This window comes from Triticum urartu, chromosome 4A, assembly GCF_056163025.1.
Source record: "Triticum urartu cultivar PI428250 chromosome 4A, HENAU_Tu73, whole genome shotgun sequence".
Taxonomy (NCBI): domain Eukaryota; kingdom Viridiplantae; phylum Streptophyta; class Magnoliopsida; order Poales; family Poaceae; genus Triticum; species Triticum urartu.
In genome coordinates this window covers 482,619,072-482,629,962 of record NC_141876.1, presented here as the reverse complement: position 1 = coordinate 482,629,962, position 10,891 = coordinate 482,619,072, and positions in this window count along the sequence as shown.

Sequence of the window (10,891 nt, the reverse complement as noted above, 5' to 3'; positions counted from 1 at the left end):
ACAGACACCGTAGCACTTTTCGGGAGCGGAGACCCGATCTCACCATTAGTCGCTCGCCTCACCTCATCTCACCGGAGCCCGGTCGCTCTCGCCGGCCGGCGCGCCAATAGCAGGCTCGCGCCGTATGTAAATAGGCTCTTGCGTACGTACGATCCGGTAAAAACTCGGTATCTGCGGTATCTGGTAGTATTGCTCGTGAAGATGTCTCGGTCGCCGTCCGGAGTACGGACGGCGATGGCTCCGGCCGGAGCTAGCTTAGGCTTAGCTAGCGTTGCCGTTTAACTAATGGCGGGCACCCAGCGTAGGCTACGTACGTACGTACTTCGGAGCGTGGACGAGGCCAATGGATCTCTGCGGAGCCTTGCATGGAGCCACATGTCGATCGGCAAGGGAGTTTGACAAGGTTTGGGCTTAGAAAAATGGAGGTGATGGTCTGGCTTGTAGATGCTAGTATGCTGCTACTGGTGGTTAACTAGGACTGCCGGCCGATGCTGGCTCTTTCCGATGAGGCGCCAAATTTAAGTAGTAAGTTGACCGCTGGTTTTTCATTGCTGTTTTGACATGGAAGATTCCAAAGCAACATGGTGATGACAAGTGAAACTCTATGTGATATTTTACATGGAGGCGTTATGCTCTAGGTAGATCTCCTCCAATGATCCGGGTGAGTTTGTCTAGTTCCCTAGATAATAAAAGTAGTTTCTCAATTATTGCTTAGGTTAACAGTGGCCCAAGTCTGATAAAAAGCTGTTCATGAGCAAGTTGCTTGGGACTTCAAGTTGTTAGTCTAACTTAAACAAATGCAAACACCAGTGTTTGTTTCTTAGTCCTCAGTGATAAGACAAGGAAATAAAATTATCAAATGTATGGACAATAGCTTGAGGAAATTCAAACTATTTCTATTGAAGAAATTCAAACTTCAATATTTTCACGCGAACAACCTGCAAGTGGACTCCAACTTTAGCCTACTTAGAACGATTGTTCTATGGTGTTCGAGTCAAAAAGGGACAAGAAACCATCATTACTTCTTCTTTTTTGAACCGGGCTTACCCCTTTTCATTGCCGAGATAACGGAAATACAACGTTTTCATAGTTGCAACGAGACGGGAAAGAGGGAAAGCGAGTTTGATAAAAAACATCATTCTAATTTCTTATTCTCTTTTACCGAGTTCACTCACCAAATTAAGTTGGGATAGCCGTCTAATGGAATCCAACAGATGAGACATCACTAGGAACAAATTAGTGCTCACTCAGTTAGAAAGCTAGCTTCACTACTCAAGTTTGTTTGGGAGAATCTTTTTGGTTAAGTTGTAGCCTACAACTCATCAGTGCACAGATGCAATCAGAACAAACAAATTAGTAGTTGTATCCAACAGTAAAGACAAGAAGAGAAAAGAAACATGGACAAGAACAAACGTAGTGTACAATATTAATCATTATTATTGCCTTAGTGATGACAAAATAGGGCAAAACCATATGAGTGGTGATGCGGACAGATGACATTGTTGTATAAAAAAGATCGGCTTCAGAGTGATTGGGGATGGCTAACTCGAGCGATCGATTAACTACATCATTCGAAGTTCATTCTCACAAAATTTGCTATTCATGATTTATCAACTTAGGGTTATTCCATTCGAATATCCAATCCGGATCCCGAGCTCATGTACATCCTATGAACAGTAAATTCAAAATAAATACTAGAAAAATAAAAAAATGATTTTTTTGGTGAAAAGATGCTTGAGTGTGTGATGTTCCTGCTAAATTTTAGAGCCTTCAGACATCTAAGTAGCTCTTGGCAAAAAAAAATCAGGTCCAAACATTAGTAAACAGTAAAAACTTCCATAGACCCCAAATTTGACTTTATTGCTGAGAGCTACTCGGATGTTCAAATCCTTTGAAATTTGGCACAAACATCGAAGCATCTTTCATAAAAAAGTTGATTTTTTGAGTTGCTTAGTATTTTAAATGAATTTACTATTCATTCTCAGGCTCATCTGAGCCCGGGAGCCAAAACGCCGTGACCTTTCTAAGATAAATGAATGGAAATACCGCAACATGCGGAATTTGGCGTTTTCAGTACTTCAGGACGATTAGGGCATATGCGGCCCCTCAAACCGTCCCCATCCGTACGGACAACATGGTTCAAACATGGTTTGCCATCCAACACAATCCTGTATCCGACCGTCGGCCGCCCCGTATGTCCCTTTTCCCGCAAACCGGGAGGGGGAGGGGGGCTTTGCGGGTGTCCGGACAGCTGCCAGATACACATCCAACAATCTTGGCCCACCCAAAGCCCTCTCCCTCGCCCGTGCCCTTTCCCACCTGAAGTGGTCGGCGTTGTATTCATGCCGGCCTAGAGCGGAGGCGACCTCTCGCTGGAGCCGGCAATGAAGCGACACGCCGACGAATAGCGCCGCCCGTGCCGCTTCCGGGTGCATGCGCCCTCTCCCCACATTCAAACAACATGCATCCATCCGCCTCTCTCCGTTAAACATGTGCGGTTGCCGAGGAACCTACTCTGACGGCTGCATGCGAACACCAACCATCCGTCTGTTTGCCGGCCACCCTTAACCACCTCACCGCTTGTCCTGGCATCCATCCGCTATTTAAATGCCAAGCCCGGCAACAGCTGCATCCAACCTCCTCCGCTCCCTATCTCCTCTCAGCGGCACACCCGCCGTGGCCTTGAGCTCCAAAGCCCTATGGGAGAGCCTCTGGGACGAACAGAAGAAGGAGATCGCCGACATTGTGGTCGGCTGGCAGGCCGACAGATGAACGAGCTCTCCATAGGCCAGCACTATGGACTAGCCAATGGAAGAGGCGGTCGATGACGATCCGGCCAGCATCACCATGGGCCTAGCGCGGGCACACTACACTGACGCGGTGTTGGAAGAGCAGGAGGCCATGTTCTGGCAGACCCAGGCCAGAGGTACAACCTCCGCCTCCTCGATGATCACCGGCGCATGGAGGAGCAACTCGCCGGCACGAGCATTGTGTCAGACATGGACGTGGACGAGAAGGAGGCATTGCTCCTGTCTCCTACTATGCAGCCCATGACATCTGATGATGACCCACAAGTATAGGGTATCAATCATAGTCCTTTTGATAAGTAAGAGTGTCAAACCCAATGAGGAGTAAAAGGAAATGATAAGCAATTTTCAGCAAGGTATTCTCTGCAAGTACGGAAAGTAGTGGTAATAGATAGTTTGGTATTAAGGCAATTCATAACAAGTAACAATAGGAACCAAGGTGCAGCAAGGCGGTCCAATCCTTTTTATAGCAAAGGACAAGCCGGAAAGTTCTCTTATATAAAGCAAATCATTTTGGAGGACACATGGGAATTACTGTCTAGTCACGTTCATCATGTTTAGTTGATTCACGTTTGCTATTTTGATAATTTGATATGTGGGTGGATCGGTGCTAGGGTGCTGTTCTTACTTGAACAAGAACCCCTGTTATGATTACCCCCTCTCGTAAGCATCCACAACCATGTAAGAAGAATTAATATAAATCTAACCATAGCATAAAACATATGGATCCAAATCAGCCCCTTTCGGAATAACACATAAACTAGGGTTTAAGTTTTTGACACTCTCGCAACCCATCATCTACTTATTAATCCACAATGCCTTCCCTTAGGCCCAAGTATGATGAAGTGTCATGTAGTCGACGTTCACATGACACCACTAAAGGAAGAACAACATACATATCATCAAAATATCAAATGAATACCAACTTCACATGATTACTTATAACAAGACTTCTCCCATGTCCTCAAGAACAAAAATAACTACTCACAAATCATATTCATGTTCAAGATCAGAGGTGTATTGAATATGATTGAGGATATGAACATATATTCTTCTACCAAATAAACCAACTATCATCAATACAAGATGTAATCAACACTAGTAGCAACCCACATGTACCAATATGAGGTTTTGGGACAAAGATTGAATACAGGAGATGAACTAGGGTTTGAGAGGAGATGGTGCTGGTGAAGATGTTGATGTTGATTGGTCCTCCCATGATGAGAGGATCATTGGTGATATCGATGGTTTCGACTTCCCCCTCCCAGAGGAAAGTATCCCCGGCGGAATCGCTTCGACGGAGAGCAAAAGTGCTCATGCCCAAGTTCCACCTCGAGACGGCGGCACATCATCCCAAAAGTCTTCTTATTATTTTTTTCTAGGGCAAAAGACTTCATATAGAAGAAGATGGGCACTAGAGACCAGCTGTGGGCCCCACAAGGCATCAAGGCGTGCCCTAGGGGGTAGGCACGCCGCGTGCCCTGTTGCCTTGTGGGCAGCAGTGGCCTCCCTCTGGTATTTGTTCATTCCAATATTTTTTATATATTCAATAAAAAATCTGCGTGAAGTTTCAAGTCATTGAGCTTCGTAGAATAGCTATCTCTGCTATATCTCTTTTAGGTTCAGAATTCCAGCTGCCGGCAATCTCCCTGTTCATGTAGTTCTTGCAAATTAAGAGCGGCATTAGAATTGCATCATAAAGTGACACAATGGCGAAAAACATTATAAATAACAGTAGGTAAACATGATGCAAAATGGACGTATCATCCGCTACGAGCGATGGCGGCACCGCGTCCTGCAGGCAGAGAAAGAAGCCACCTTTGTAGAGATCGTTGAGGCGGTGACAGAATTTTATGATGGCACAGATGACGTCGCTAGCTCCACGATGGCCGCGCCCGCCACCACGATGATGAAGCCGACATGTCCGCGGCCACTGGCGGTAGCCAGGAAGAGTAGAACACGGGAGCCACTACTCTCCCCCTCCCGGTGAAGCTAAGCTTGGCGGGCTCATCGGTGTCAACCAATTAGCTGATTGCCCACTTCATGGAGGGGAGCTTCATTTTCCAGGGCTCATGACCGGCCGGTGAGCTGTTGGACATGGGGAAGGCATGTCATAGGAAACATGCGCCGGCGATCATTTAGACTATTTTAGAATAGGGTTTCGTTGAGATATATTGAAAATGTAATGCATGTGCTTTGGTTTAGATGAAAATCATTTGGTTTTCAGTAAAAATTATCCAAGTTTGAATGAAACTGGTCCACTTTGTTTAAATTTGCATCAAATTTGTTTATTTTTGTTAAATTTTGATCGAAATGCCTTCGGACATTTTGCGGCTATGGTTGGATGGCCGGCTCCCACACCAGTGTCCGCGGACTGGTCCCCACGAGTCCATGGATGGATACAATCTCCGGTTCGAGGGTCAGCGTTCGAGATGCCCTTACATCATAACGATAGTTCCGGTGGTGGGTTTTAGCTCTTCAAGCTATACCAAATTTAAGAAAATCTTTTGAGGTTCCCACCATGATACAAAGATAGAGTCTAAGATTTTTTTCCGACAAAGGATGGATTCTATTAACTAAAAAATAAAGCATCATGGGATACAAAGATAATGAGCACGCACCCGACATCTGCATCACTAAAATGCAGACAACCAACACCAACTAGCGCGCACACACATAAAGCATCACACCGACAAATTGCAATGTCATACAATACTAAAGCTATGCCTAGGTGGAGTAAAAAAACTTTGAATTGATCAAAACAATGATCAACAAGCTACAACAACGACCATATGCACACCATGCAACCATCTCTTGAAATCATATGCACAACGAGAAAGGTTCTCCAACAACAATATCTTCAGAAAGGAAACGATGCTCAAGCATCATTGTCGCCAGATGCAACCATCGAAGGCTAGATGTTGGGTTTTCACCCTAAAAATCAAGTCCGAGCAAATCTGAGCAATGCCCTCGACAAGTAAACGACACAAAAAACATCACCATTTCCAAATGTAACCAATTAGGGCCAGACCTCGGGTTTTCACCCGGAGCTCGAGACCGATACTTGAGAAGCACCACCAAATCGAAGTCATCATGTATTGGTGCCACCACTTTCCACGATCCCAGCAAATACATGGGTAGCATTGTCTTGACGTGAGATGCCACACAAGTGAAGACCATGCTCACAAAAGTAGGCAGTTTACCCGCGACAAGAACTAGTCCCACCAAAGGCTCCGAACAATGAAGGTCGCTGTCGGTGTCAAAACCAGCGGATCTCGGGTAGGGGGTCCCGAACTGTGCGTCTAGGCCGGATGGTAGCAGGAGGCAGGGGACACAAAGTTTTACCCAGGTTCGGGCCCTCTTGATGGAGGTAAAACCCTACGTCCTGCTTGATTAATATTGATGATATGGGTAGTACAAGAGTAGATCTACCACAAGATCGGAGAGGCTAAACCCTAGAAGCTAGCCTATGGTATGATTGTATGTTGTGATTGTTGTCCTACGGACTAAAACCCTTTGGTTTATATAGACACCGGAGAGGGTTAGGGTTACACAAGGTCGGTTACAAAGGAGGAGATATCCATATACGTATTGCCTAGCTTGCCTTCCACGCCAAGTAGAGTCCCATCCGGACACGAGACGAAGTCTTCAATCTTGTATCTTCATAGTCTAACAGTCCGGCCAATGGAGATAGTCCGGCTGTCCGGAGACCCCCTAATCCAGGACTCCCTCAGTAGCCCCTGAACCAGGCTTCTATGACGATGAGTCCGGTGCGCAGTATTGTCTTCGGCATTGCAAGGCGGGTTCCTTCTCCGAATACATCACAGAAGAACTTGAATACGAGGAGAGTGTCCGACCCTGCAAAATAAGTTCCACATTCCACCGCAGAGAGAATAATTTTTCCGCAGATCTAATTTGCTGGCTTGCTTTGGCAGCATGACGTTATGTCATGGCCCGGTGATTATTCGAACCATTTCTTTTAACCAGCTCCACACATAATGCGAGGCGGTTTCTTGACACATCTTGTCAAAGCAGAGATCGTGTTCCCCTAATTACGGGATTCTCATTACTGCGGTCGTGGGTAACCCAACCGTGTCTAGGACTCCTAGATTATAGGCAAGTCCAAAATGGCTACGGAGAGGACGCTTGATATTCTCCCTCTTTATGAGGGGACAAGGTTTTCGCTTTTTCCCTCTCGTGCTCAATCGAACCCTCCCCCCGCCTCGAGTTCTAACACCCAAATCCCAGGTTAGGTGATCCGGATCTTCAACCATGTCTGGATCCAGCCTTCAAGGCTAATGGACGCCCTTCTCCGTTACGGAAGAGGACATTAAGAAGTTGAGGGAGGCCAGATATCTGACCATCAAAGTTTTGCATCGGTTGCCTGCTCGAGGGCAGATCGTCCCTACTCCCGAACCCAACGAGAATGTTGTGTTCGTCTCCCACTTCCTCCGAGGTCTAGCCTCACTCTGGATCCTTTCGTCAGGGGCTTGATGTTCTATTACGGGCTAGATTTCCACGATCTAGCTCCAGACTCCTTTCTCCATATCACAACATTTATTGTCGTGTGTGAGGCCTTCCTCCGCGTTACCCCTCACTTCGGCCTGTGGCTCAAGACCTTTGAAGTAAAGCCGAAGATGATCGAGGGGCAACATGTAGCGTGCGGAGGTGCATCAATAGGCAAGATGGCAGGAGCTCCATGGCCGAAAGGTGTCTTTCCAGAGGTGTCCGAATTATGGCAACGGGAGTGGTTTTACACGGCTTCCAGAAGTGCCAAGTGGGCAGCTGCCCCCGCTTTCCGCTCGGGCCCCCACCACAACTGATGTCATGGATTAGCAGGGGTCTGAGCTGGGGTCCAGCCAAGGACGTGCCTATTCTGCAAAGCCGCATCCGAGATCTCTTCGAGGGAGATTTTAATTTGGTTGCGGTAATACAAGTTATGCTGGTTCGTCAAGTCCAGTCTTGCAAACGCCGACCCCTTCGCTTGTGGGAGTTCAACCCAGAGGGACCACGTGTCATTCAAAGTTTCCTCGGCCTGACGCACGAGGAGATGTACAAGTCATTCTTCGGACCTCAAGTAGAATGTCCGGATATTACCGAGGACGCGGGCCTGAGCAGTAACCGTGCCGCCGAACAAGTAAGAAACCCTCTAGCCGAACACACTGTCTTTTATTCGAAGTTATTTCCAAGAGTTCGCTTTTTTGACCAGGACTGGCTAACAAAGGCGAAGATGATTCGGTGTTTGGCCCCCCACCTCGAGGGTTTGGAAAATCCGGTATTAGAAAAGATGCTCGAGGTCGCACCTTGCCCGGAGCCCTTGAAGGAAGATACTGGGGGGGGGGGGATAATATGGGCGGATGCGGGACCCCATCGCCGCCCGTTCCAACTGAGGGAACGAGCGTCTCCACGAAGGAGGACGACCGAGGGAGGAAAAGGACTGCTTCCGAGGATCCGGAAGCCGAGGCCTCCAAACGGGAGAGGAAGTCTCCCACAGAGGGTCCTGCCTCGGGGGGTGCTTTTGCCGCACAAAGTCCGCGGGGGGATCAGCCCTCCAACGAGTCGTAAGTGATCCAAAGTACTTTAATAGTAAAGGTATGCTATCTTTTTCCTCTGAGAAAATAACCACCGCATATATCTTGCAGTTCGGGCCTTAGCCCCTCTCAAATGAGCTCGTCTTCGGGGGATCTTCTTCCAGAGATGATGGAGAGCGAAACGCTTCCCCCGGACTCCTCCGCTCCAGAAGCGGGCGACCCCGAAGTGTCATCACGGAGGGCCTCTCCGGATCCGGTGAGGCCAGAAGGTAATCCCGTAGACCCCCGAAGTCCCCAGTGTCCGGCTCCCGAAGAGAGCATACAAAAGAGTCCGGCACCGTCTGGTGTGCGGTCGGACGTTCTGAGGGAGTTGGTGGGGCGAGCGGCCATCTCAGAAGAACACCGTATGCTGATGGGTACGGTGATGGAGAGAATCTCGTCCGCCGAAAGCGGATTACATGAAGCCTTTATGAGTCTACTGACGAGCTTTGAGGTACGTGAGATAATATGTGATAGTACTGCACATGTTAGGTGTTCCCTGTGTAGATAGTAGCCCCTGAGACTCTGGTTGTCGTCGAGAACGGCGGCGAACAGAGGATCATATTCCCAGGCAATAACCAGACTGCCCCTATGTGCAGGTGGTGGAAGCTCCGGTGGCTAGCCGGACTAGTGAGTTTGCCAAATTAAAACGGCAACTGGATGCGGCAGACGCCGACATCGAGCTTGTTACCAAGAGGCTTGACGAGGCACAGGGTAAGTGTTATTATCCGGTGAATGCCACATAGTAAGAGCAGCATAATGCCAGTATCTTTAATATGTTGTGACTGCAGATGAAGCTGCCACCGTGGAAGCCTTGCGGGCGGAACTTGCTCGAGCCAAGGAACAAGCGAGGATTAGTAATGCGGCTGCTTTGAAGGCGGCCGAAGAGTTGAAAGCTGAGAAGGCCGCACATTGCGAGAGCCAGGAGAAGATGGCCAAGATGGCCAAGATGACCGTAGAATTAAAAGACACTGCCGACCGTTGCCGGGTTCTTGAGAAAGAAAACCGATCGAAGGCAACGGACCTTGAGAAGGCCGCGGCGGCGGACAAAGACGCCCGTTCTGCTATGAGAGCGAAGAAGGAGGAGCTGCGGGAAGCCGGGGATATTGCGGCTGGGAAACCCTTCATGTTACGGAGGAAGTTCGGAGATCCACGGTATGCCCCTCTGGATCGGCTGTGGAGTTCGGCAGATGCGTATATGGATTTGGCGGCGAGCGCTGCCGATGCGGCCAAGTACTTCCAAGGTTAAACAGATCGTGAAGTGGACAAGCTGTTCTGGGCGCAATTCCACGTTCCAGAGCATCCGCTTTCATTGACTGACCAGCTAGCCGAATGGGCCAAACTGAATAGGTTGTCCGGACTCGCCGTGAGGTCTGTTGTGGATCAGTTATGGTCGGAAAGGCCAAAGCCGAACAGCTATTTCAGCTTAGTGCAGCAGTTCCTTGATGCGGTGCCGCGCATTAGTGCGATGAAGAGGTCGGCGTGCATAGAAGGCTCGCGGATGGCCCTTGCCCATGTTAAAGCATACTGGGCGGAGATGGACGCTACCACTGTTGCGGCGCAGGGTTCGGCCATAGGCCGGGTGGCTGCCGAGCACTATTTCGAGGAGGTTCTTGAGGGTGCTCGTTTGATAGAGGCCCAGTGCTCGAAAAATATTATATTTGAGTGATATGTAATCTCATTGTAAACACAATGCTTTTATGAATTTTTATAAGGTTATTTTTATACTTTTGCCTGAAAGTAGTATGATGCCTCCTGTGCGGCCGTTTATGTATACCTGTGTATAACCTGAAAGATTGCAGCCGTCGGCTTCAACCCCCACGCATAGAATGCGGGGGTGCTTGCAAAAAACACGTGTTCACACTTAACCCAACGTCTTGGTCCTATTAAGGAGGTGATAGCGTAGTGAGCGAGGCAACCGGACTATAATGCTTTAACACTTTCACTTAGCCATAGGAGTTTGACAGTGGGGCTACTAGATAGCCCCTGGAGGCTTCGCACTCTCCCGATCGCGGGGTGCGTACATGCCTGGCCGGAAAGTGGCCCTTCGTTAAGGCGGATGAATTCTAACATTCCTATAGGTCACCGAGTGGTTGACCAGTCTCACGCTATATCATGACAGTCAGTTTTCGGCTTTCTCTACTGAGGTGCTCGCCCGGATGAACCAGGGCACAATCGCAGTAGTTCTCCTGTTGCTACCTTAGCCGGTAAAGTGGAACGTAAGGCACCAAAACACAGGAGCCGGGCAAACCCAACATTTGACCAAAGACAATGATTCGGAGCTGATGCATATAAGGCCAAACTCGCGACGCCGAACACTCCCTAAGGTATTCGGTCTTTATGGTATAAACCAGGCCTAAATAGTGCCCTTCGTAAGAAGCCCCTTGTGTCCAGGTACGTGCATTATTTTGACGTGGCCACATGCCAAGACGTCAGCATCCTTCTCAACTGTGCTGAGAATTTGGTGGATATGTATCAACAAGAGACAGTAAAAAAGGTTTACGCAGGGTCTTA